At 39.7% G+C, this 25,160-nt stretch overlaps 1 long non-coding RNA gene across 5 annotated transcripts in view; it reads left to right on the forward strand.

Moving 5' to 3' along the window:
* LOC129517543 (uncharacterized) overlaps positions 1-25,160 on the forward strand; it is a 435,231-nt gene that overhangs the window by 387,023 nt on the left and 23,048 nt on the right. For all 5 annotated transcript variants that reach the window (XR_008666072.1, XR_008666070.1, XR_008666071.1 and 2 more), the window contains 2 exons: positions 8,114-8,212; positions 9,032-9,128. This is a non-coding gene — a long non-coding RNA (uncharacterized LOC129517543). The remainder of the gene's footprint in view (positions 1-8,113; positions 8,213-9,031; positions 9,129-25,160) is intronic.

Below are 25,160 nucleotides of genomic sequence, written 5' to 3' on the forward strand. Positions count from 1 at the left end.
TTTCTTTCCAGGGTAACTTTAAGATATATTTGAAATGAAATGAGGGCCATAAATGGTCAGGTACAATATAATTCTTTTGGGTAACATTTCTTTTGAAATCCCAATATATAACATGATCAGGGCAAGCATTTTTATAAAAGGAGGTAGCTTCATTTTATGCATCCAATCATTGCAATGATTGCAATAGCCTCTGGTAGCCTCTGAGTCCTTTTTCCCCCAATAATGAAAAGGAAATATATCTCTTCTCCACCATTTTGCTGAAATGCATAGTATTTGAAAATAAATATGTGCATGGAATTCTGGGAAACAAGAACTGGAAATTGATTTTTGTCCCACTTCTTTAAAAAAAATGCTTTTACAATCTTTTTTTTTTGGTGTTGTTTAAATGGAACATTTTACCATATAGTAGGTGAAGGGGAAAAATCAGAGATTTTTAAAAATTATCATGTTTGAGGCATAATATAGGTAACCTATACAAATCTTTAAGTGTGAAATTCAGTGGTATTTTACATAGAAATATACCTATGTTACTGTCACTCTGGTCGAAATACAAATACTCCCAGGACCCCAAAAGACTCCATTGTGCCCCTTTTCAATTGCTGTCATCTTCTTACCAGAGTCGCCATCATATCCACATCCACTGACGCAGGTAAACCGAACCTATAGATAATCAGGCAGCACACTTCTGTTTCTGGCTTTCGTTTGCTCATCATTATGTCTCTGAGATTCATGTTGTTCCATGCAGCAATAGTTCATTCTATTTTCATTATTACTTGGTAATTTTTTTTTTGTAAAAATATACCACAACTGGTTTTATCCATTGTATTGTTGATGATGATTTGGGTTGCTCCAGTAAAGGCATGAGGCACGCTCTCCTGCCTTTGTTGAACGTATGTATTCATTGGTCGTTGCCACACACCCAGGAATGAAATTGCTGCCCGTGGGGTCACTCTGGGTTTAGCTTTAGTTGACGCTGCCAAACATCCCCCAAAGTGGTTGCGCCAGTTCACACACCCACCAGCCACATGCTTGGTTTCTCTTCCTTCACAGCCATGGAGAGACTTGGAGTTACCAGTCTTCTTACTGCAATTTGTCCGTTCTAGTGGCCGGGCAGTGGCATGCATTCTGGTTTTCATTTGGATTTTCCTGCCGGGTAATGATGTTGCATAACTTTTCATAAGTGTATTGACCATTCAGAATCCTCATTCGGAAAGTGCCAGCTCAGGTCTTTTGAGAATGCTTATTTCAATTGTCTTTTTTTTTTTTTTTTTTTTTTTTTTTTGTGGTTTGTAGGATTAGTACCTTACATACTATAAATACTGGGTTTGAGGTTTTGGGTTTTTTTTTTTTTTTTCTTGAGACTGTGATGTCCTACTTTCTATGTTATCCTTTAATTTCTATTGCTATCTGATGATGAGCTAAAGTTCTTAACATTATTTAATGAAAACCAATTTACCTTTTTTATTCTTTTATGCCAACTGATTTTTTTTTGTATTATTTAAAAATGGTTTATTATGAACCCCAAGTTCATATACATACTCTCCTGGTTTGTTCTATAAGTTGCACTATTGACATTTTACAGATGGTCTGTGATCTATGTCATATGAATTTATATAACATAAAGGTATGATTGCTTTTTTTAAAATACCGATATCCAATTAAACCAGAATGACTTGCTTAATTGGCAGTCCTTTCCCTGACAATTGATGTGGTGCCTTCTCATAAATAAGCAGACTGTATAAATGGGTCATTCTACAGATTCTATGCTATTTTTCACGGGTCTTTTTGTCTACTCTTGTGCTGCATCTTTTTTCTTGTTTTATGTGTTTTACAAATGTGCTACTGTCTTGATTACTGAAGATTTATTGTATGTCTTCATATCTAGTAACTTAAGCCCTTGACATTTGATCTTCAGGAGAACCTTGCTAATCTAGGCCTTCGACTTTCCATAGGAATGTTAGAACTCAAGTTCTCCGTTGCCACAAACAAAAAAAAAAAAAAAAACCTGGTGAAATTACGCATTGGGATTACATTGAACCTATACATCAAGCTGCAGAGAATGGGTCTGTAAAAAATATTGAGTTCTCCAATATATGAACATGATGTCTTTCTCTGCTTAGGTCTTCTTTACATTCTCTCTGCATTTTTATTGTTTCCTGTGTAAAAGGTTTCATAGAGTTAGATTTATTTCTTGGTATTCAATATCTTTGATGTTGCTACAAATTATATCTGTTTATGTATTTATTTGTTTCCTGAGATTGAAGTTTCCAACTCATTGTTGTATCATTTCCAGGTTTTTCTAAATTATGAAAGAACTATTTGACCTTAACCCTGGTGGATCTTGTCATATCTCACACCTTTCCAACCACACACCATTTTAGGAGTAGTTACTCTAAAGCACAACTCTGATCGTAGTGTTTTCTTACCAGATCTTCATAGCGTTCTAGCACTTTTAATTTCAGTGACCTTTTTCCCTAGCTTTATCTCTGCTGCTTCCTCTCTATGTACTTTATTTTTTTAAAACTATTTAATTTATTTATTCATGAGAGACACACACAGAGAGAGGCAGAGACATAGGCAGAGGGAGAAGCAGGCTCCATGCAGGGAGCCCAATGCAGGACGTTGGACTCGATCCCAGGACCCCAGGATCACGGCCTTGGCTGAAGGCAGGTGCCAAACTGCTGAGCCATCCAGGTATCCTCTCTGCGTGTACTTTAGACACAAAATAAAAACGTCCACCACAACACAACTTGGATTTGACCTTGGTTCATACTGATTTTGCTTACAGAATCTCTCTCCATGCTTGTGTCTTTTGTATCATCCTACCATCCCTGTGGAAATGTGTAGATCACAACTTGCTTTCAAACAAACTCTCTGATGAACACTCAATCAAATATAATCAAGTGCTTCTTCGAAATCACACAATACCTTTTCCCAGTCATGTAGTTCACATTTTTATTGCATCGCATAACTACTCGTGTGAGGAGATAATTTCCCCTAAAGGTCTTCTGACATGGTTCAGCCCACTCTTGTATCCCTAGTAGTATGCAGCACAGTCTTGGGCTCACAGTTGATACTTAGTAAGTATGAGTTGACTTAAATTTAAGTTTAATAAATGCAAATAGGAAACCACAATGTGCTGTGCTCTCTTTTGTTTTGAGTTTTGTCAGTCATGGAATCCTAAAAAAGCCTATTGAAGTGCTGAAATGAAAAATAGGCAAACTCCATTCTGCTCTGCTTGAGTATCATTAAAGAATCCTGAACCTTCAGTTGTTTAAAAGCATATAATTTATGTGCATTATAAAACCATCCTTTGTTTTCACAAGTCAACATTCTTAATGCGGTCTGTCAAAATGCATTCTTACTAAATTGCTTTGATGAACATGCCAGCCCAGTCACTTTCTTTTAAGGGGAAGAGAAGAAGGGGGGATGAGTTTGCAGCAGCAAAAAAGAAAGTAAATAAAACAGGTCTAGACTTTGCTACATACTTTACATCCCAGGTTGCAAATAATGTAGCAGAACAGTTTCATGAGCCAGGAGTCTACCTCCAAATTTGCGATTCAAAAGCCCTGTTTTTGTTTTATAACAGATATGTAGCACCAATTTCAGCTTCTGCCCCATGGACTCACTCATTAACAGGTCCTCAGCATGCACAGACTTGATGGAATTGTAAACGTACAGCTAGGAAGGCAGTCAAACCTGAGCTCCGACACGGAGGTACTATGCAAACCTCTCTATCCTGTACACCCCTACCATGAGATCTCACCTGTAAGCCCTCAAGCACTTAGTCTTTGTTACTTTTGAAATTACTCTTCTGTGTGCAGGAGTAACTAAAAGAACTTAGTAAAACTTTCTGTATATATTTTCCTAGAATATTTAAAACAAAGTTCTGAGTTTCCCTCCCCTCCTCTAGGCGGGGAGGTGGTGTTTTCTATAAAAATGTAGGAGAAATGAGTAGCAGAGACATGCATTTGCTGTCTCTCTTAACTGGGGCTCTTGATGAATTGAGCCTTACCCTAAAACATGTTGATTCAAACAAATAAAACAAGACGCATTATCTCATTATATATCTTTTTAAGTGTATCTGTGGGTGAGTGGGTGCAGATAGTCACACAGACACACACGCGCACACACACACGCACACCCCTAGAGAAAATTACTTATATCTGACTTTGGTGCTACCCAACTCTAGAGAGCCCATCACTTCATTCACGTTGGTCCAATCACTCTGCAAAACATGTCAGTCTGGAGGGAGATTCTCTCTGGAATTTCCATATTTCAGTTGATTCCTAACTGGTGTCTCCTGGGGCAGAAAGATGAACAAAAGCTTTATCCAAAAAAGCTACCACCTCCTTATATAATACAGTGTCAAATAAAGAAAATCATCAGTGAATATGTTACTGTGGGGACGCAAATAGTCCCCATGATTTTGTCCTACTTCCTACCTGGATACCAATATCAACCTGACATTCTTTTGTTTACCACATCTCACCGGGGTATAAAATGCCCTTCTAATAAAGGAGCTGTCAAAATGTCCTTGCTCTGAATCAGAAAGGCATTGCTCAGGATCTCTTTCAAAGGCTTAGGAGGAAGTTGCAGCAGGTTTATGCCCTTGATTTACTACATGTCAAGAGGAAACTTGTCAGGGAGATACTAATAATCTGAGACACTGACTGGTGGATGGAGCATGGGGCCATGGCCCATTGAGGTGGTTCTGGAAGCCCCACAGTTGCATCCCTCCCATGGTGATACTTTGATGACTTCTGAATTGTCTTTAATGCATCATCAGTCTCTCCAGAAGAAATTCACACACTTGCATTTGAGATTCAAGACTTTCCAGAATGCTGGGGGAGAAGTGAAAAGTAGATAAAGATAGTCTGACTTTCAAGACTTAACACTGGTTGCTCAGACTTGGTGTCTACTCTTACCACCTACTACTGCTTCTTCCTGTGAAGGGCCTGTCCCGTCAGCCTGGTCAAGTCTCTAGAGCCTGATCACCTCCTTCCACACACTCAACATACCCCTCCCGACTCCCAGACCACACCCAAATCCTGTTTTCCTCCACACAGAATAACGCCCTTTCTTTGAATCCCAGATCACCCCCATACCATGATGGAGCCAGTCTCATCTCAGGTCATAGGAGTACTTTCCAACTATGCCCTCATTTGACCATCCCACCCTTTCTATAAAGCTGTTCTGTGAATATTTCCTAGCTAACCCCTACTCTGGAAGCAGGGAAGCCCAAAAGATAAGATTCAATATGACACAGCAAATGGTTGAGTCACATCTATGGAATATGCAATTTTTTTTTCCAGAAGAATGTTGCTTTTCTCAATATGATTGTAAAATACAGGGTGATTAAAGATGTTCAAGTACCAAGTAGTTAATGGTCTTCGTCTAGCTGTGTGTGGAAACAGTTATTTCCAAGCGTGAAGACTTGAGAAATGTACAAGAGTATAAAGGTATGGGCTACACCATGTGCGATGGGTTAAGACTGCATGACCCACATCTTTACACTTTGGAAAGCCTATAGAGGCCATGCTAAAATCCCTAAGGCCAGGAGACCCGCCTGTGTTGTTCAGCATTGTATTTATAGAATCCTGTGTTGGAAATGAGTGTTTCTCTCAAATATTTGAATTATACTCAATGAGAGAATGAATACATGTGAGTAAATGGAGAGCAAATTCTAGTATTGTGATGAAATCAAGCTGTTAGGACCAGAAGCAAAGGCACCCCACTGCATCGTGTAGTGGGAGACATTTCTTCCAGGGAAGGAGGGGTTTCCTATTCCCAACTGACCTTGAGAAATGCAGATCAAAGTACAGAAATTAGAATTAAGAGAAGAAGCGTTGGACTTAGTTGAGGGGGAGATTCCTTCCCCCCTTTTGGATTTATGGTAAACTTAGTTCTGGGGGCAGAGTTATATTCCATGGGTGTTCCTGGGGGTGACATTAGGTTATTCTTGACTGTGAATTGGCTTCCAGTTGTTCTTCTGTTGAATGAAGATCAGCTGGGCCAGTCTCTTCATATATCCAAACTAATTTAATCTTCAGAAAACTGAGGCTTAGACACTATATTCCTTGTCCCATGAGCTTGAGCCCCATACAGACTGAATAAAATCTGTCTGTTCTGTGGGTCATTTCCAGCTTGTTAGTTAAAACCTATTTGGTCATCTGAGGCCCATCATTCTGAAGGACATGGGCCATGGCTTATTCTTTTTTTTCTTAAAGATTTCATCGAATTATTTATTAGAGAGATAGAGCACAACAGCACAGGAGAAAGGGGGGGGTGGGTAGAGGGAGAGGGAGAAGCAGACTCCACGCTGAGCAGGGAGCTCGCCGTGGGGCTCGATCCCAGGACCCCAGGATCATGACCTGAGCTGAAGTCAGACAGACGTTCAACCCACTGAGCCACCCAGGTGCCCCCATGGTTTATTCTTTATGGCTCACAATGCCTGGCACAGATAGACCTTGTCCTAGTACATTTCCATTTACATTCATTTTGTTTTCCTTACTAGGTTTTGTAGTTTGCTTGTGTTGGGCTCCTTATTCAAGCAAATTAAGCAAACATGAGACTTTCGGCCTCTCTGTTCATCACAACCAACATGTCAACACGGAGACTGGTAGATCTCTATTGCTCATTTGTGAACATATGTGTTACTTGGGCACAACGTGACTTAGACTTGACCAGTCATCCGAATGAGTATTTGACATCTCAGTTCTCAGTAACTGTTTTGGGTAATGCCAGCTCTGGCTACACAGAGTACACCGGTAGCGCTCTGTCGTAACCCCTTCAGCAAGACGATGGGAGAAGCAGGAGGGGTGTAGTTCCAGTCGCTGAGGGGTGGTCTTCCACTTCCACGGGCCTGGTATGAGTTTGAGCAGCTCTACCTTATTTGACATCACGGTCAAGTGGAGCTAATATTTATCTTCTTCAAGTTGTGCTCTTTACATGCTTCACATGCTCACATGCCATTAGTATTTGCAACATGCTTTAAGTTCCTGAGATTCCTGCTCAGACCTCAAGTATGGCGGAGGGTGGTTTGAATAGAGTGGATTTGAGGGCTCTGCAGATGGGCAGCCTGGGAACATTTCAGAGGCATAGCTAACAATAGCACCTGGCTGAGGTGGTCTGGAAGCTTCTCTCCATTCCCTTTGACATCCATTTGCTGGGGACTGGGCTGACAAATTGAGACTCAATTAAATTTCAGGGGTCTCAGATCCTGAAAATTAAAACCGTGGCATGAGATTACCTCTAATTAGTGCTCCCGGTTTATAGATTCATGATTTATTTGTGAGCAGTGAAAAACCCTAAATCATATCTGCTTTGGAATATAAAGCATTCATTCTTATCACAGAGAAACAACCCCCTTTCTAAACCCTGTGGTTTCAGGAAATAAACTGGATTTTTCCCTTTTCACAGAATATTTGACAGCATGTAACCTTAGCAAATCCAATGTGGCCAATATTTGACTCTGCAAAGACACTACAATTTAAGGATACATTATTTTAATTGCTCTTTTAAAAATTTTATTTTTCCAGCATTTAGATGTAAGCAATGATATCACGTAAGCTTGGGGTTCACAAACATTCACCTATCTTGCATATTTTGCCACCTTACAAGATGTTTCATGTAGGATTAGCTACAGGCTTGAGTAAATATTCATAATAAACAATATATTATTTTTTAGGTTTGTATCAAATGCCTCAATCATTTTAGTTACTAATAAACATGAACCACTTATGTTTTTGTCACATAGGAAAATTTGTCTGTTAGACTCTGGCAAGTGGATTGCTAGCAAGTATCAGAGAGCTCCAAGGGACTGTGGACACCATGGTTTCATTTGAATATGGTTTTGTTTGTTACTGTAAAATATCACAATCAAGGGGCGCCTGGCTGGCTCAGTTGGAAGAGCATACAACTCTTGATCTCAGGATCATGACTTCTAGTCCCATGCTGGGTTATCAACATGACTTAAAAAAATGCATAAAACTTAAAAAAAATACTACATTCAAGACCAAAGTATACAAAAAATAAGATAATATATATAATATATATATATATGGTGTTGTGTGATCTCATCTATATCTATTATTTTGTTTCTGGTGACCAGGAAATAGAGAAAACGGAAGAGCAATGATCATCAGAAGGCAAGACGGTGATTGTTAAAAGCCAACTCTATTTTTATCTCCAGCACCTTGCTGAAAAATCGGTAAGCCCCCACGTTTGTACCTGACATGAGCACATCTGCAAAGGTCACACTCTCTGTAAATGTGGATTTCTTACTGCAGGCTTCATTCTCAGATTCTTGGCCACATCCCTCGCATTGAATGCAGCGAAACGTTTTATAGGGTGGAGGTGAGCCTGTCATATCCTCTCTTTGAGTATGAGTTAATGAGGAATAAAAAAGAAGGGAGATTAATAGAAACCAGGTTCTCATGGTTGCAAACCAGTGTCGGGGGTTCGTATAAACCCAGAAGAAGCATTCTAACAGTAATCGTGAAAATTCTGACCTTTAAACGTGCACATCCAAAAAAGTAAATGAAAGCTTCAAAGACTTGAATCAGTTCAGTCGCCAGGAAGACTGAAATGGCCATTGACCACAGAGAGCTGATTATTCCAGTTCTTTTAAACACCAGGGCCAAATTACCACTTGACATTTTAAATTATTGTTCGGGAAGGTAGTCGTAAAGAATTGCCTGGTGATTTGTTTTTGTTTGTTGTTTTTTTTCTGTAGTCACCTCACCTTAAAATTCGAGAGTGCTGTCAGTGAGAAAACCTTTCTTAGATACAATAGTTTGATTAATCACTGAGATATGAAGGGTTAATCTTCTCTCAGTGTCTTCGTTTTCTCCCTTGGCCCCACAATACTGTGCATTTCGAGAGGTTCTTCACCATCCTCTGCATCTATCTCTGCACAGGCCACTCTCTGAATGATAACAGTGTGTTACTGCCTTAGTCTGTTGGGGCAGCCACAACAGAACAGCACATGCTGGGGGGCCCCTAAACAGCAGACATTTCCTTCTCACAGATCTGGAGGCCAGCAACAGAGCATTCAGTGTCTGCGGAAGGCCCGCTCCCTGCTTTGAGGACAGCCGTCTTCTCACTGTGTCCTCACACGGATGGAGGTATGAGGCAGCTCTCTGGGGTCTCCTTGAGAAGGGCACTCCTCTCACTGATGAGGGTGCAACCCTCCTGATGTAGTCACCTCCCAGAGGACCTCTTCTCTAACACTAGGGCTTACGGTTTCAGCACACCAACGGGAGGGGACTGGTGTCAATAACGCCTATATATGGAGTTTTGAAGAAATGATCCTATATGTTGTCCTGTTAACATTCTGATGGGCATAGACACACTGCTACAGGCAGCATGGGGAGTTGGTATGAACACAATATCACACAGGGCGGGGGGTGACACTCGGTCTAAGGTACGGGAATCATCCCCCCCTGGTACCAAACAGCAGAGTCTCAAGGCTGGAACAAAATCAGTGATCTGACACAAAAGAGATTTGCTCCTTCCCTTTTGCTATTTCACATTATAAGTAACACAGGAAGACGTTCACCAAAAAAAAGTTAAATGAACAGCCGGGAAGCTAAGTGTTGAGGATTCTTTGCTCTCAACATCACAGATACATAGGTAGCCTTATAGAAATGGATATAAAAATTGGGTAACTGTATGTGATCGATTGGGAAAATGTTACTTACTTTTCTTCCTCAGATGAAAATGGAACAGGTATTTTAAACCATGACTATTCACGAATTCACTTTTTGCTTTCCATTTTTTCCCATGAGTATTTGGTTAAGCACTTACTGTGTACCAAGGATTGGTTTAAGAACTGGGGACAAAAGAATGAGCAAAACCAAAAATCCAGACAAGCTTCCTGTTTTCTGCATCACAGGATGTGTACCCTCTTGGTAAATACAAAGGTTCAGCAAATGATTTTTTAAATGTGAATTATGGATCCATTACCTGACAAGATGGAGTAAGTCCTGTGATGTGCTATTGGGAATCCATGAATCGTTTTCTATGGGAGTAACGTTGAACTGAAATCAGGAGTCAGGTGGAGATCTCTAGGTGAAGGCAGTGTCACCTAAGCCACTTCCTCAGACACCTGAAGGAACTGTAGCTCCGTGGTGCCCTGCTTCATCACCCCGGTTGAGGATCTCAGTGCCCATAGCATCACATTTTCTCTGCTGATCGATGTAACTTAAGAACAAACTTGAAGGTGGTTTATTAAATGGCGGTATCTTTGACCTACATTTAGGGGGTTTTCATTCAGTTTTCCTCTATGTAAATGTAATTTTTATACGTGTGTTTATCATTTGCTTGGAGTAAACTATTATCTAACCGGTCAATTAACCAAAAAAATAGCTCTCGTTTTATGTTATTTAAATCTGTCCTGTTAAAATAGGACCGGAAAACATGTACCATGCAAGCACATCCCAACTCACGATGACTCTGACCTCTGGAAACACATTTTAGAATGCTGAAAAATGTGTCAGAGCTGTTTTCCCCCACCTGACAAGAACAAAGACAGATAAATCTAGAGATTTATTAGTGCAACATGCTTTTGTGGCAAAATTAGCAGGAATCTAACCTTTGGGATTTACAGAAAACAGAAGAAAACAGGAAAAAAATCTTTTCAGTTAACCTATCATTCATGAGAGAGAGCATTTTAGAAAACAAAGTGTACTTCTAGGGATTTCGGCACTGGTTCAAATGTTAGATGGCTGGGATTCTTCAGGGAAAGGAGTTTTAGATCTACTTTAGAAATAAAAAACAAATCTGAATTATAAAAACCAGAATTCCTAAAAACAAACTTTAAAATTCTGTCTTTGAGCCATATAGCCATACAGTGGAATTTGAGAAGTAAAAAAAAAAAAAAAAACTGTTATGTTAATTTCTCATACGCTTTTTCAGCCACAAGGAATTGTTTTAGAGAATGAAGAACAAGCAAGGTCCTGATTTTCTTGTTTCTGGACTGACATTTCCAGTAGATGTAATGATGTTTTGCTCCAGTAGAATTTTATCACCGATTAACACTAAAATAATCGTGCTTGTAGAGGGAGCAAAACCAGGAAGACGGGGGCCGCTGGGTGGCTCGGTCAGTTAGGCGCCTGCCCTCGGCTGTATGTTGTCCCGTTAGCGCCTTAGTCTGTTGGGGCAGCCACAACAGAACAGCACACGCCGGGGGGCCCCTAAGCAACAGACATTTCTTTCTCACAGTTCTGGAGGCCAGGCGTCCCGGATCACAGCACCAGAGCGTCCGGTGTCCTGGGATGGAGCCCCGCCTGTGCTCCCCGCTCAGTGGGGTCCCCGCTCGGTGGGGAGTCTGCTTCTCCCTTTCCTTCTGTGATTTCTCTCACTTTCACTCTCTCAAATAATTAAATTTTTAATAATCTTAAAAAAAAAAAAAACAGGAAGGCCAGCATCTCATTAGTATTTATTCTTAGAACGATTGTGTCTTTGGCCAAATGTGCTATAATAGTGTCAAAAACACAGCGGCCTTAGGTTACTGTGTGAGTGCCAGAATTCTTCTAGATCAAACAGCATTTTCTTTGAGTCCTAGAGCAGCCATCTGTCTGGAGTACCCTCGTAGGAGGCCAGTTTATTTCCCCCAAAACAGAAATAAAGGCAAGTCCCGTGAGAGGCCAAGCCAGAGGCACAGTTGACTTCTGTGTCCTCTGCCCTGAGCACCTTCCCATCCTCTCCAGCTCAGGCCAGCAGGGAATGCAGCCCCGCCTCATGCCTGGGCCAGTCCTAGTTCTGGCTGGTGGCCTTTGGAAAACCCAGCACCGCCCACAGTCGGGATTTGGAATGGGTCTTGCCAAACATACCCGAAGGGTCTACAGGAATCCATCCAGCTGGCTCCTCTCCCAGGACGCAGATGCCCACCGGCCGTCCTGCTACAAATGGGCATTCTGCTCGGAACCTGTCAGTGATGGGATAGAGCACAGCTCAGCCTCTTTCCAGTCACGGGACCATCCGGCTCCGCCGTCCTTCCCCCTCTTGGTTCCTTCGTTCTGAACAGTTCCCTTAGGAACGTATTGGTAATACCCCAGTGACCCCTAGACTTTTCAGGCCCACAGGCCTCAGATGCTTCCTCACGTGGCTGTATAGTGGATGGGAGAATGACACATTCAGCGACGAGCTCTCTTAGAGTTATGTTGGGTTTGTCGGCACATCTTCCAGACCGTTGGACCTGGAAAGGGACCTGTGGCCACAGTCAGTTTCAGGAGCCCTGGGATCTCTGGGAACGCTTTCCAGCACAGCCCTCAGAGGCAGGGAGAAGCAGAGATGACAGACATGTGTACACCGTTGGCTGCATCGCCCTGCTTGTCTGCCAGACCCAGGGATGGAGTATGTTGAGAACTTCATTGAGTTGGTGTTGACACAGATTAAGGTCTAATTTTGCTTCATTTTGCGTTATCAAACCTCAAATGCATAAGCCCAGTCCTTCTATAACTTCACACGGGGTGAGTTATAACACAAAAATGTGTTGAAAATGCTCCAAAAGACCTCCTACATAGATGGCTGTGTTTGTGGCAGATTTTTGTGCAGCGCCCTTTAAATCATGCATCTTAACTGATCTTGGGGGCTCATGTCTCCCTAAGAGGGATCCACATCGAGCAGAGATTAATTACTTCCAGGAGGCCATTCTACCCAATAATTCTTGATGGGAAAAGGAGCATTTGAAATACCAACTGTACAATTTACACTAAGTGGTGAAATATTCATTTTGGTACCAGCTGTTCTATATTAGACATTTTTACACTACAAATAGCTCTGGAATGGCACATAGCTGGGAACTGTATGTGTTGTTTTATCTGGGAGAGGAAATATCGTTGTCTTTTACTGCAAGAGCACCTGGGGAGCAAGTCAGCTTTGGGCAAGGAAAAATGCACTGAGCCAACCTTCTAGAATCTGAAAAGTATGGTTTCTAGAGTGTTAATGCTTGCTTGTACAATAATGTCTTATACAATTTACATTACCCTCCCAAAGGGAGGGAGGAGGACAGAAATCAAGCACAGAAAACCCACTTTTATCACTTTTGTCTATTCAGGTTTCAAAGTTTTTTAAAGAACTCTGTACCTTATGAATGGGTGAAAACAGTTTAGTGTGTGAACTGGGCAGGAGAAGGCATGATGCTGTTTTCATTGGAACAAGGAATGTTGGGTCCTGTCTGAGCGTCCTGCCCTCGGAAAGCTCGCAGTAGGTTCCAGAAGATACACACAGTGCATCCTCATTGTGGTGGAGTCTGTGTGTGCATGTTTGCTTACTTGCTAACGTTTGTTTGTAACCCCAAACCAATACTTGTGACACTTTCACCGCCATCCGTGGACGTGCAGAATGGTAAAAATTTCTCATCGATACACCCACATCCCCAGCTGAGTTGGAATAAGACCATGCTTTGCCTTCTTCCTCTTTCAGTTCTTGTACTGAAAGCAGGTGTCCTTTATGTGGTCCCATGTTTTTCTCATTTTTTGTGCTTTTGGTTGCTGATTGCAGAACATAAAATGACCCGTGAGCACAGTGTAATGTGCTGTCCAGTGTCCCTGAGTGTAAGGTGGCTGTGATATGTCTTTAGGAGAAAATAGTGTGAGAAAAATTTCATTGCGGCATGAGTTATCCAGTGCTGATGGATGGGCATTTGGTCTGGATGAAGCACCAATATATATGAAATAAGAAAGCTGTCATTTTAAAACTGTTTTGTTTGTTTTCTTCCTTATTTTAAGTAATCTCTACACAACATGGGGTTCAAACTTATGATCCTGAGGTCAAGAGCCGCACCTCCACCTACTGAGCCAGCCGAGTGCTCCTTAATAAGGAATCTTTAAGCAAAAACACACGTAAAACAAGGTTATGTATTGATCAATTGATGAAAATGACCAGAGGCCTGCAGGCACCCTTCCCTGCATTTCCCTTAGGAGCAACGGTTCAGGATTTGCAAATTCAGTGTGCATGGTGATTTATAGAACCTCATTGCCACAGACAATAGATTTGACTGTGTGTATGTGTGTGTGTTTAAGTATATATGTATGTGGGTGTGCATGTATGCATATATGTATACATGTACGTTATTAAACGACTGGAAGTACATATAGATATCACGGGAACACACGAAATAGCCACACCTGGGAAAAGAAGGGCGTGGTCAGGCCCCAACGTAACTCCATCACATACAAACAGCAGCAGAAGACTGTCTGCTTTCTCTAGAGAGCATGCTGAGAGGTTACAGAACAGTAACCACTCTAGGAACTTTTCGTCTGCTGAAGCTAAGCAAAAGAAAAGGGATTGGAAATATTCTCTTGAATAGTGTGATGCCAAAGATTTTATACAAATGCAGCCTTATTTTGCAGAAAGGGCTTAAAATTCCCTCTTTTGAAAATATTTTAAGTCCCAAATCTGACAAAAATCATACTAGTTTTATTTTATAATTAGTAATGCAAGGAGCAAAACAAAATTTTGGCTCATAGAAACATATTTCCTTCTTCCAGTGTCCCCTTCGTATAATAAATCACCTGACCAACAGCCAGCCTGATCTTTTAAAAATATCAATCAGAAGGAGGGAGGGATGAACGGGTGAAGCACAGTGCATTTTTGGGCAGTGAAATGACTCTGTGTGATACGAGAATGATGAATATACACCATTATACGGTTGTCTAAACCCACAGAATGTGCAACACTAAGAGGGAACCCTGATGTAAACTATGGATTCTGGGAGGTTACAATGGGTCACTGTACATTCATCAGTTGTAACAAATGTCCTACTCTGGTAGCAACGTTCACAGGGGAGAGGGGGGCATAGGGGAAGCTTGTAAGCTGCCACCCTCAATTTTCCTGTGAACCTAAAACTGCTGTAAACATATAAAGTTTATCAAATATGTTTGCATATATACAGTTAAAAATATATACACATATATAGTTTAAAAATATGTATATAGTCAAGCCACTCCCTTGTTTATCAAACTTCCATGACCCTTAAAGAAAAGTCTTGACTCAACAGCTAATGAGACCTTATCGTTATCCCTTTTCTCTATCAGCAGAGACAGATACAGGTTTTTTGATACTGAATTAAAGAACCATTTGTAATAAGAATATAGAATAACAAAATGTAAATTTAGGTGTGATGTTTTAGAAGGAGCCTTATAACGATTCATTAGGTTTAATAATAAATCCAGCACTGATCAATAACCCACCACCAAACTCACATTCCTTTTGATCATTGAAGAGGCCAGACCCATTCACAACTCAGAGTGCTCATGCTAGCTTGGAGCAGAATCCTTTTCATCCTTCATTCGCTGAAATCATCAACTCTTTAGAAAGATGGCACCAGGGATCCCTGGGTGGTGCGGCGGTTTGGTGCCTGCCTTTGTCCCGGGGCGCGATCCTGGAGACCCAGGATCGAGTCCCACGTCGGGCTCCCTGCGTGGAGCCTGCTTCTCCCTCTGCCTGTGTCTCTGCCTCTCTCTCTCTCTCTCTCTCTCTCTCTCTCTCTCTCTCTGTGACTATCATGAATAAATAAATAAAATATTAAAAAAAAAAAGATGGCACCATGTTGGCAGTAGTCACACATCATCCCACTCCCAAGTTAATATGTGTACCTCGTATTCCTTTGTTTAGTCATTGCACACTCTGGAATCCTATTACATTGCATTATACCAAATGTATTGGTATAGAGCAGACAGTCAAATATAGGTTGAATGAATGAATGTGTGCATGAGTCTAGACTTTTTTAAGAAGAGCATATAATGACAGCATTCCTTCCAGAAATCTGACAATCAGTACAGGTTAACATTAATAAATATGATGAGATTGGTCATAATGTCAAAGTCAAAGCAATAAGGTTCTCTTGCTGCTGCACAGAAATAGACATCTGAAAAAGGTTAACATTTAACAAAATTCCTTAGTTAAGTCAAAAGAGCCTCCTACTTTCTTCATCTGAGAGATGACACAAGACAAATTATACCGTCATGCTGGGCAATGAGACAACAGTAGTCTTTCTAAGCATGATGGAAATAAAGAGAAATGTTCTGTTATCATCAAAATGTTTACACAGTCCCACAAAAGGGCTAGTAACTAAAAAACCTTTTCAGAGTCTGACAAGAAATTAGAAACAAAACAAAACAAAACACTGAAGAATTCACTTGTGAAAGATACGTATATGAAAATGTTTCTACCCCCAGATGACACCCAAAAAATAGCATGTATGAAATATTTCATTCACAGTAGCAAACAAAATAATTACACTCCCGGGAGTAAACTTAGCAAGTGTTATGAAGAAAAAATATGAAGAAAGCCATAAAGCTAAAGAAAATTGAAGTACCTCAGAAGCAAGACATAAATTATCAGTGAGACAGCTCAATAATGTAGAAATGTTGGTTTTCCCTAAGTTAATTTATAAAAATTCAAAACAACTCTACCCAAATTCCTTTGCTGACTTTTAAAATTCATCTGGAATGAAAGAACAGCAAGGAAGACTCTGAAAATAGAAATTATGAAGCATTAGAATATATAGAACCATAAAACTGAAGCAGTAATAAACATATGCTCGAATAGACAGATTGCAAAAACAAGAATATAATAACAGACAAATAGAAGTATCTCATAAAGCTGGTACTATTCTCGTGAAGATTGGTTTCCTCTCCCCTCCACACAGCAAAGTGAATTATAGATAGATTTTTAAAAATTATATGTCATAAAACTATAACAGTACAAAAATAAAAAACATGGGTAGCTCTTTTGTAATGTTCTGCCAAGGAAGGTATTTCAAGGCATGATAATTAGAAATGAAAGAGTGAAGAAAAACCTTGATATTTTATTTTTTTGTATGCAAAACGAACTATCTAAAAATTCAAATTATAGAATTATTTGGAAACAAATGGTCATGTATCAATAAGCAAAAGTTGGCATCTGTTATTTACCCCCTTAAAATACTCTTCACAATCAACAAAACAAAAATGAGCAAAACTGAACAGGCAATTTCCAGAAAAAGAGAAAGAAATTAACTAATTAACTTTTTTTTTTTTTTTTTTACTAATTAACATTTTAAAAACCAAACTCATGCTGTCCTTCCTGCCGGAAAATAATTTTGCAAGGCTTTACTTTTTTCCTATTATTTTGGCGAAAAAAAATTACAAAATGGTAGTAACATGGTTTTTATTTTAAAAAGAAAGAAAAATGCTGAAAATGGAAACTTTTGAAAAATCTTAGTGGATTAAATTAATGAATATACTCAAGTTTCTATTGTATATATTCAGTACATTTAAAGTGTATATAATTCTTTTTTTAAAATTTTTTTTTATTTATTAATGATAGTCACAGAGAGAGAGAGGCAGAGACATAGGCAGAGGGAGAAGCAGGCTCCATGCACCGGGAGCCCGATGTAGGATTCGATCCCGGGTCTCCAGGATCGCGCCCTGGGCCAAAGGCAGGCGCCAAACCGCTGCACCACCCAAGAATCCCTATATAATTCTTGATAGTGTGATTTGTTCTGAAAAAGCTAGTTATAAAAATATTTGCAAAAATGCTCAAAGATATAGCTATATAGAAAGTAAGGATAGATAAAATAAGACACACAAATACAGGTGTTCATTTTTATAGAAAAAGGAAGTGAAGACATAATTGTTTATAATAGAGTATTATTCAGTACCTTATTTACATTCATCTAATGGAATAGTGCCCTGAACTTTGAGGTAATCCTATGGAAATGAAAGGTGCTATGCAAAAATAGGAATATGACACCATTAGAATGTATAATGAGATTCATTGTTGCAGATATATATTTATAACATATTCTATGGCTGTATTGGGGAGGAAGTATTATGGAGGACCATGAGTGGATATTTAGAATTTTAAAAAATTTGCCTTTACATGCATATCTATTACTTTGAGAACACAAAAAATAAGTAATAATGTACAGAGTTCAAGTGAAAGTATCTGAATAAGAACATCATCTACTCAACAAGTATCATTGGGGAGGTAAGATTTGTGTGAGCAAAATAAACAACTAATACTTTAAAAAGTGTTTTTAGTCCAGAAGAGTAAAAAAACACATGCTATCTAGTTGAAATATAAGAGATAGCTCCCTCATGGTGAAAGAATCAACCTCAATTTTCTAGCATCTTGCAATTGTATTTCTCCCAGTATGTTGAGATGAATGTGCTCAGGTGCCTGGAGAATAAAATACAGTATCCCCTTAAAACATTACAGTCCTTTTTCCTTTCTGGTCAAGAAGAAGACTGATCACACCCTCAGCCTTCACTGTCTTATGGGATAAAGAGATTGACATCTATTTTTCCTGAATAAATGCTGTTTTATATTAACATTCTTGCCATAAAAAATGTAGCAATAGAGGGATGCCTGGCTCAGTATGTGGAGCATGTGATTCTTGATGATGATGATATAGATAGATATAGATATAGATAGATATAGATATAGATATAGATATCAACATGGTCTGGGAGAAGTCTTTAAGAATTGTTGTAATCTTTCTATCATGTTGAAAAACACATCTCTACAATTTGGCATCTGACTTAAAGGTCAGACAATTGTCTTTCCAAAAGCTGAGGTGTGGATGGAGACAGATAGGTGAGAGTATTTGTTTCATTAGATACCTGAATTTTCTAAGTACTCCTTGTTCAGTTTTTCTGGATTCCCATGACATTTCTTAATACTCTCCTCCATTTTTGTGAGCTAGACTGATGGAATTTCCATTCCTCTCAGTCAAGAATTCTCACTGTCCATTTTCAGATGTTTGCAGCCAGCAGAAATAACTCCTTTCTAGGATGGATGGAAAAGGACATCACGTCAGTAAATGAAATGACCTGAGTAAAAAATAAAATTAATAAAACAAAATAATAAAATAAAATAAAATAAAATAAAAAAATAAAATGTTCTGCTTAGCCCTGGTCATCTCTATCACGGCAAGGGTTCTAGGCACCCTGAGAAGGAGCAAATCCTTAAGCACAAGTTAGAATGCTACATTTGACAACGGTTGAAACACAGGTAGCACAAAGATGTAGAGTTTGTGATTTGTGTTGAGAATACTTTGCAAGGAGTGACTGACTCCACTCAAATGTGTTTATTCAGGGAAATTCTGTAGCACATTGAGAACAAGCCAGATGATTAAAAGCCAAGGCCCATAACTCCAGGCTGACTTGTTTCATTATTTTCCTGCATACTGGTGTATATAGCAAAGCATGGAGCTAATGTAGTGCATTAAATCACAGCCCTGAATTTGTTTGCTTGGAGTTTTCTCTTGTTCAGTTAAAATAAATTGGAAAAAATGGAAAGGCTTTCAGATTTTTCCCCCTGTTCAACTCAATTCAGTGTGGATCAATCAAACCAGACCCTGAAACTGTTGGATGCTCTTGTAAATCTCAAATCTCTCTGGATGGTCCCACACCTCTATATTGTGATCAAATAGATGTCTGGGAATATGAACCTAACAGGCAGAGTTATAAGCAGTGGCTTCTGTAATCACAGCAAAAATATATTTTCTTTCATTTCCATGAAAAATATATTTGCAAGTTGCTCCCCTAAAGCAGATAAAACTAAGGGAGGGCCCATAATTTCTGATGACATTAAAAAATGCCTTGACATAAAGACTATTTCTTGTTGGTTAATATTAGAGGCTGACAGCCAGTCAGATTGTTTTAGATGTCATGCAAGCTGAGGAAGTGTTAAAGCATTTGGCAAACTGTGTCACGCCCAGGTGAGGGATTACTGATGAAAGCGTGCATTGGAGATTCAAGTATTAATTTCAGGGACCCCTGGGTGGCTCATGGGTTGAGCATCTGCCTTCAGCTCAGGGCGTAATCCCAGGGTCCTGGAATCAAGTCCTGCATCGGGCTCCCCACCACAGGGAGCCCTCTACCTGTGTCTCCGTGTCTCTCCTGAATAAATAAGTAAAATATTTTTTAGAAAAGTATTAGTTTCATTGCTTACATATCTCTTGGTCAGATTTACTTTTTTTTTACGATTTTCTTATTTTAGAGAGAGAGAGAGAGAGAGTGTGTGTGTGTGTGTGTGTGTGTGTACATGAAGGGAGAGGCAGAGGGAGAAAGGAGAGGAAAGAATTTCAAGCAGCCTCTGCTGAGCATGGAGCCCCCATTTCACGGCTCAATCTCACAACCCATGAGATCACCACCTGAGCTGAAATCAATAGTCGGACGCTTAACTCCCAGGTGCCCCAAGGTCAGATATATTTTCAAAAATTTATCCTTTACTATACCTATTTTCTTAGGTACCAGCAATAATACTTTAGAAAGTGGGAAAAGGTGAGTAACTAATAGTTTTCTCAATCTAGAAATAGCTTGGCTACCTCTTTTCCATTAGTTAACAAATTTGTATTACTAGACTTGTTTAGTGTTATGTATTGATTATCTGTTGGTTAGATGGTAGGCGAAGCTCGCTTCTCACTAAAACTGTATGTGTCTTTCTGAGACTTTGAGAACCATATTTTGATAAGGGTCTTAGAATGTTCTCTATTCATTCTATAAATTCAAATTATCACATTTCAGGTTGAGTATAAGTATATAAAAATTCAGCCCTTCCCCATCCCTTACAATAACATGACCATAAAGGATGTGCAAGGCAGATGATCATTATCAGTATCAAATTTGGAATTTTTTTTCTGGCATGTACCTTTTATAGAAGATTTTACAGTTCTGTAGGAAAAAGGTAAACACACTAGAAAAGGAAGGTAGGGATACAATAGACAATTTTCAGCATTACAAATTGTGTATAGAATACTTATTAAAGGGGCGCCTGGCTGGCTTAGTCAGTGGAGTGTGTGACTCCTGATCTCAAGGTTGTGGGTTCGAGCCCCATGCTGAGTGTAGAGATTACTTTAAAGTCTTTTTTTTATTATTATTTATATTATTTATTTATTTATTTATTTTAAAGATTTTATTTATTTATTCATAGAGACACACAGAGAGAGAGAGAGAGAGAGAGGCAGAGGCACAGGCAGAGGGAGAAGCAGGCTCCATGCAGGAAGCCCGATGTGGGACTCGATCCTAGGTCTCCAGGATCACACCCCAGGCTGCAGGCGGCACTAAACTGCTGCACCACCGGGGCTGCCCTAAAGTCTTTTTTTTTTTTTTTTAAGGAATACTTACTGAAGAAATGGTCAAACAACAACAAAAAGAGTATAATTAAAAATACATTAACATAGGGGCACCTGGGTGGCTCAGGCGGTTAAGCGTCAGCCCTCGGCTCAGGTCATGATCTCAGGGTCCTGGGATTGAGCCCTTAGTTGAGCTCTGTCCTCAGTGGGGAGTCGGCTTCTCCCCCGCCCTCTGCCTCTGTCTCTGCCCCCTCTCATGCTCGCTGTCTCTCAAGTAAATAAAATTTTACATAAAATAAATCCACAATTCAGAGTAGTTTCATAAAAATTAGGTACAGTTGGGGTGCCCGGGTGGCTCAGTCGGTTAAGCATCTGCCTTCAGCTTGTCATGATCCCAGGGTCCTGGAATTGAGTTCCGTATCCCACTCCCTGCTCAGTGGGAAGCCTGCTTCTCCCTCAGCCCCTCCCCCTGCTCATGCTTGCATGTTCTCTCTCCCTCTCTCAAATCACTAAAATCTTTTTTAAAAAATACATTAACATAGGAGATACCGTATAATCCAGCTTGAAGAAAATCAGCATACAAAGGTAATTTACAGTCTTAGAAATGCTGAAGAAACTGGTATCTTCTACACCATTAGAGGGAGTACAAAGTGATAAGGCATACATAGAGGGCAAGGAGGAGTATTCATTACAATGAACCCGGGTGGCTTAGCGGTTTAGCGCTGCCTTTGGCCCAGGCCCTGATCCTGGGGCCCCGGGATCGGTTCCCGCGTCGGGCTCCCTGAATGGAGCCTGCTTCTCCCTCTGCCTGTGTCTCTGCCTCTCTCTCTCTCTCTCTCTCTCTCTCTCTCTCTCTCTGTGTGTGTGTGTCTTTCATGAATAAATAAATAAAATCTTTTAAAAAAAGAATATTCATTATAAATGTGCATAACTGGAATTGAACAATTCTATTGCTATTTTTCAGAAATTTTACCACAGTTATACAAGATAAATAGAAATTCTTTTAACATTGTTTGATAAAGGGGATCCCTGGGTGGCTCAGCAGTTTAGCGCTTGCCTTCGGCCCAGGGCACGATCCTGGAGTCCTGAGATCGAGTCCCGTGTCAGGCTCCCGGCATGGAGCCTACTTCTCCCTCTGCCTGTGTCTCTGCCTCTCTTTCTCTCTCACTCTGTGTGTGTGTGTGTCTATCATGAATAAACAAATAAATCTTAAAAAAAAACAAAAACATTGTTTGATAAAAGTGTAATTGTAAACTTCCTAAAATGCCAACATCATAGCACTGGTTAAAGAAATCTATATTAGCATGAAGAGATACTCAGAACTAGTAACAGGGTGATATGTCTTCATTTGCTCATAGAAAGTTGTTTAAAAGCAACTATTTCAGAATATATGTATATTTATGCAATCCTGTATTTTAATCTGTGTGTATAATATACCCAAAATAATGTGTACCAGGCTATACATGCTGTTTATTTGGGGGCACACAGATGAATGTGGGAATAAAGGTACAAAGGACAATTTTTCTCTACTCTCTATAATTCATAAGAAAATATAAGCAGTATGATGTCTTCAGTGTTTTTATGAAGAACACAAAATTGTAGAAACTTGTACATAACTCTCGTGCTTGCCCTCTGTGACCTGTAAAAATATGGTAAAGAGAGAATCCAATGTCACCGTATCCCTGGGGGAACCACACAGCATAATGTGGCAGTAATCTTTCGATTTTTAAGCTATAACACAAACGTCACGCTCTACGATTTTAAATATTAATCAGCATTAGCATTCACCCGTGGTAACTCAAGCAGGCTTCAGTTTAATTGCATAAAACTTGAGATCGTTGCCTCTCAAAATATTTTGAAGACACGATTTTGAAAACTAGAACCAAAGTACTGCAAATACATCTTAAAGTAGATTGAGCCTAGGCAAGTGTCCATCATCAGGGACAGCTTCTCGGTTTTCCCTCTGCTTCCTTTCCCGCAGTAAAGACTAGAAGCCCTGGTTCCCCATCTCTTGCCTGAGTTTGCAGGCGTTGAGCCGTCCTCGTCTGATGCTAGTCATATGGACAGATGACAGTTTGAGACTCTGTCCCTCCTGTGATAGCAGTAGGCTCAGAACACAGTTACAGCAAAGGCAGTAATTTATAGATGTTGCCTGAACATCTTGTTCAGGTTGTGTTGCATCTCACAACCACACCCTTTGTAAATTCATATGATCCCTCAATCCACTGGCTACAATGAACTTCCTCTATCTGGCTTATGGTTGGTTTTTCAGTAACTGGAGAAAACCTTGTTAGATGATTTCTAACTTCATCTTCTAGGTGGCTTTTGGGTTTTTATGCTGGCTTGTAAAACACAATTCATTTATCTCCTTTAAAAAGTAAGTGGTAAACAAACCATAAGAAACTCCTAACTCTGCGAAACAAAGGGTTGCAAAAGGGGAAGTGGGTAGGGGGATGGGGTAACTGGGCGATGGGCATTAAGGAGGGCGCCATGTGTTATGCTATTTGTTGGCAAATTGAATTTAAATAAAATTTTAAAAATAAAAAGTAAGTGATAGAAACAAATTGAGTAGAAAGCTAGAGGTCGGCCTGTACACGAGTGTGTGTTATGAATGAGCTTTGAAGGCAAACATCACAACAAACTCCTGGCCACATGAAAAATCTAACTGAATGTTGGAAAGACAAACATGGTTTGGTAGTGCCTGTTTTAAAATGAAATGAATTTGATGTCGCTATGTTATAAAATCAATACATAATATTTACAAGCAATTTTGAAAAAATATATAGTTAGCTAGCTGTTGACAGTCATTCTATGTGGCCTTCCGTAGTTACTGATTTTATTGCTTTATGTTTGTTCTATATTTATCAAAATCTTTTATTCCATTTTTCATTTTATAGTATCATATCCATGCCAAACATTTTAGTAATTGCACAAAATACTGTTTTATGTTTTTACCTATACATTTTCCTGCTATAGATATTTTTCTATTTTTGACTAATATTTGCTATTTTGACTAAGACTTCCACAGGTTTTTTTGATATTTGTTGATATTTATTAATTTTTATTTTATGATAGCTTTTTATGTTTAATGTCCTTAGAATAAATTTCCAAATGCAAAATTGCCATATGAAGAGTATACTCATATTTTAAGTACTTGACACTGGGAAGCTCCAGTGGCCCAGCGGTTTAGCGTTGCCTTCAGTCCAGGGTGTGATCACGGAGCCCCAGAATCAAGTCCCACGTCGGGCTCCCTGCAGGGAGCCTGCTCCTCCCTCTGCCTGTGTCTCTGCCTCTCTCTCTCTCTCTCTCTCTCTCTCTCTCTCTCTCTCTGTCTCATGAATAAATAAATAAAAATATTTTTAAAAAAGAAAAGTACTTGGGCAGCCCGGGTGGCTCAGCGGTTTAGTGCCACCTGCAGCCCAGGGTGTGATCCTGGAGACACTGGATCGAGTCCCGCGTCAGGCTCCCTGCATGAAGCCTGCTTCTCCCTCTGCCTGTGTCTCTGCCTCTCTCTCTCTCTCTGCATCTCTATGAATAAATAAATAAAATCTTAAAAATAAATAAATAAAATAAAATAAAAGTACTTGACACATATGCTGAAAGCTTACCAAATTACAATTTATATCCACTGGACACACTCAAACAACAGACAATCTTAACTTCTCAGAGGTTTTGCCAGTTTAACAAACTGATAGTCTGGTATTCGTTTTTCTTTCTTTCTTTCTTTCTTCTTTCAGTAGTGAGGTTGACTACTTCCCCATACATTTTATTTATTTTTTTAAATTTATTTATAAAGATTTTATTTATTTATTCATGAGAGACACAGAGAGAGAGAGGCAGAGAGAGAAGCAGGCTCCATGCACGGAGCCCAGTGTGGCACTCAACCCCGGGTCCCCAGGATCACACCCTGGGCCGAAAGTGGCGCCAAACCGCCTAGCCACCCGGGCTGCCCCTCCTCATACATTTTAAAATCCTCTTTATTGAGTTGTGATTGATATATGATAAGCAGTACATGTTTAATGTATGCATCTCAGTGAGTTTAGGATTAACTATACATCTGTGATACCATCACCACTACCAAGGACAT

The sequence above is a fragment of the Nyctereutes procyonoides genome, unplaced genomic scaffold (assembly GCF_905146905.1).
Source record: "Nyctereutes procyonoides isolate TBG_1078 unplaced genomic scaffold, NYPRO_anot_genome, whole genome shotgun sequence".
NCBI classification, from domain to species: domain Eukaryota; kingdom Metazoa; phylum Chordata; class Mammalia; order Carnivora; family Canidae; genus Nyctereutes; species Nyctereutes procyonoides.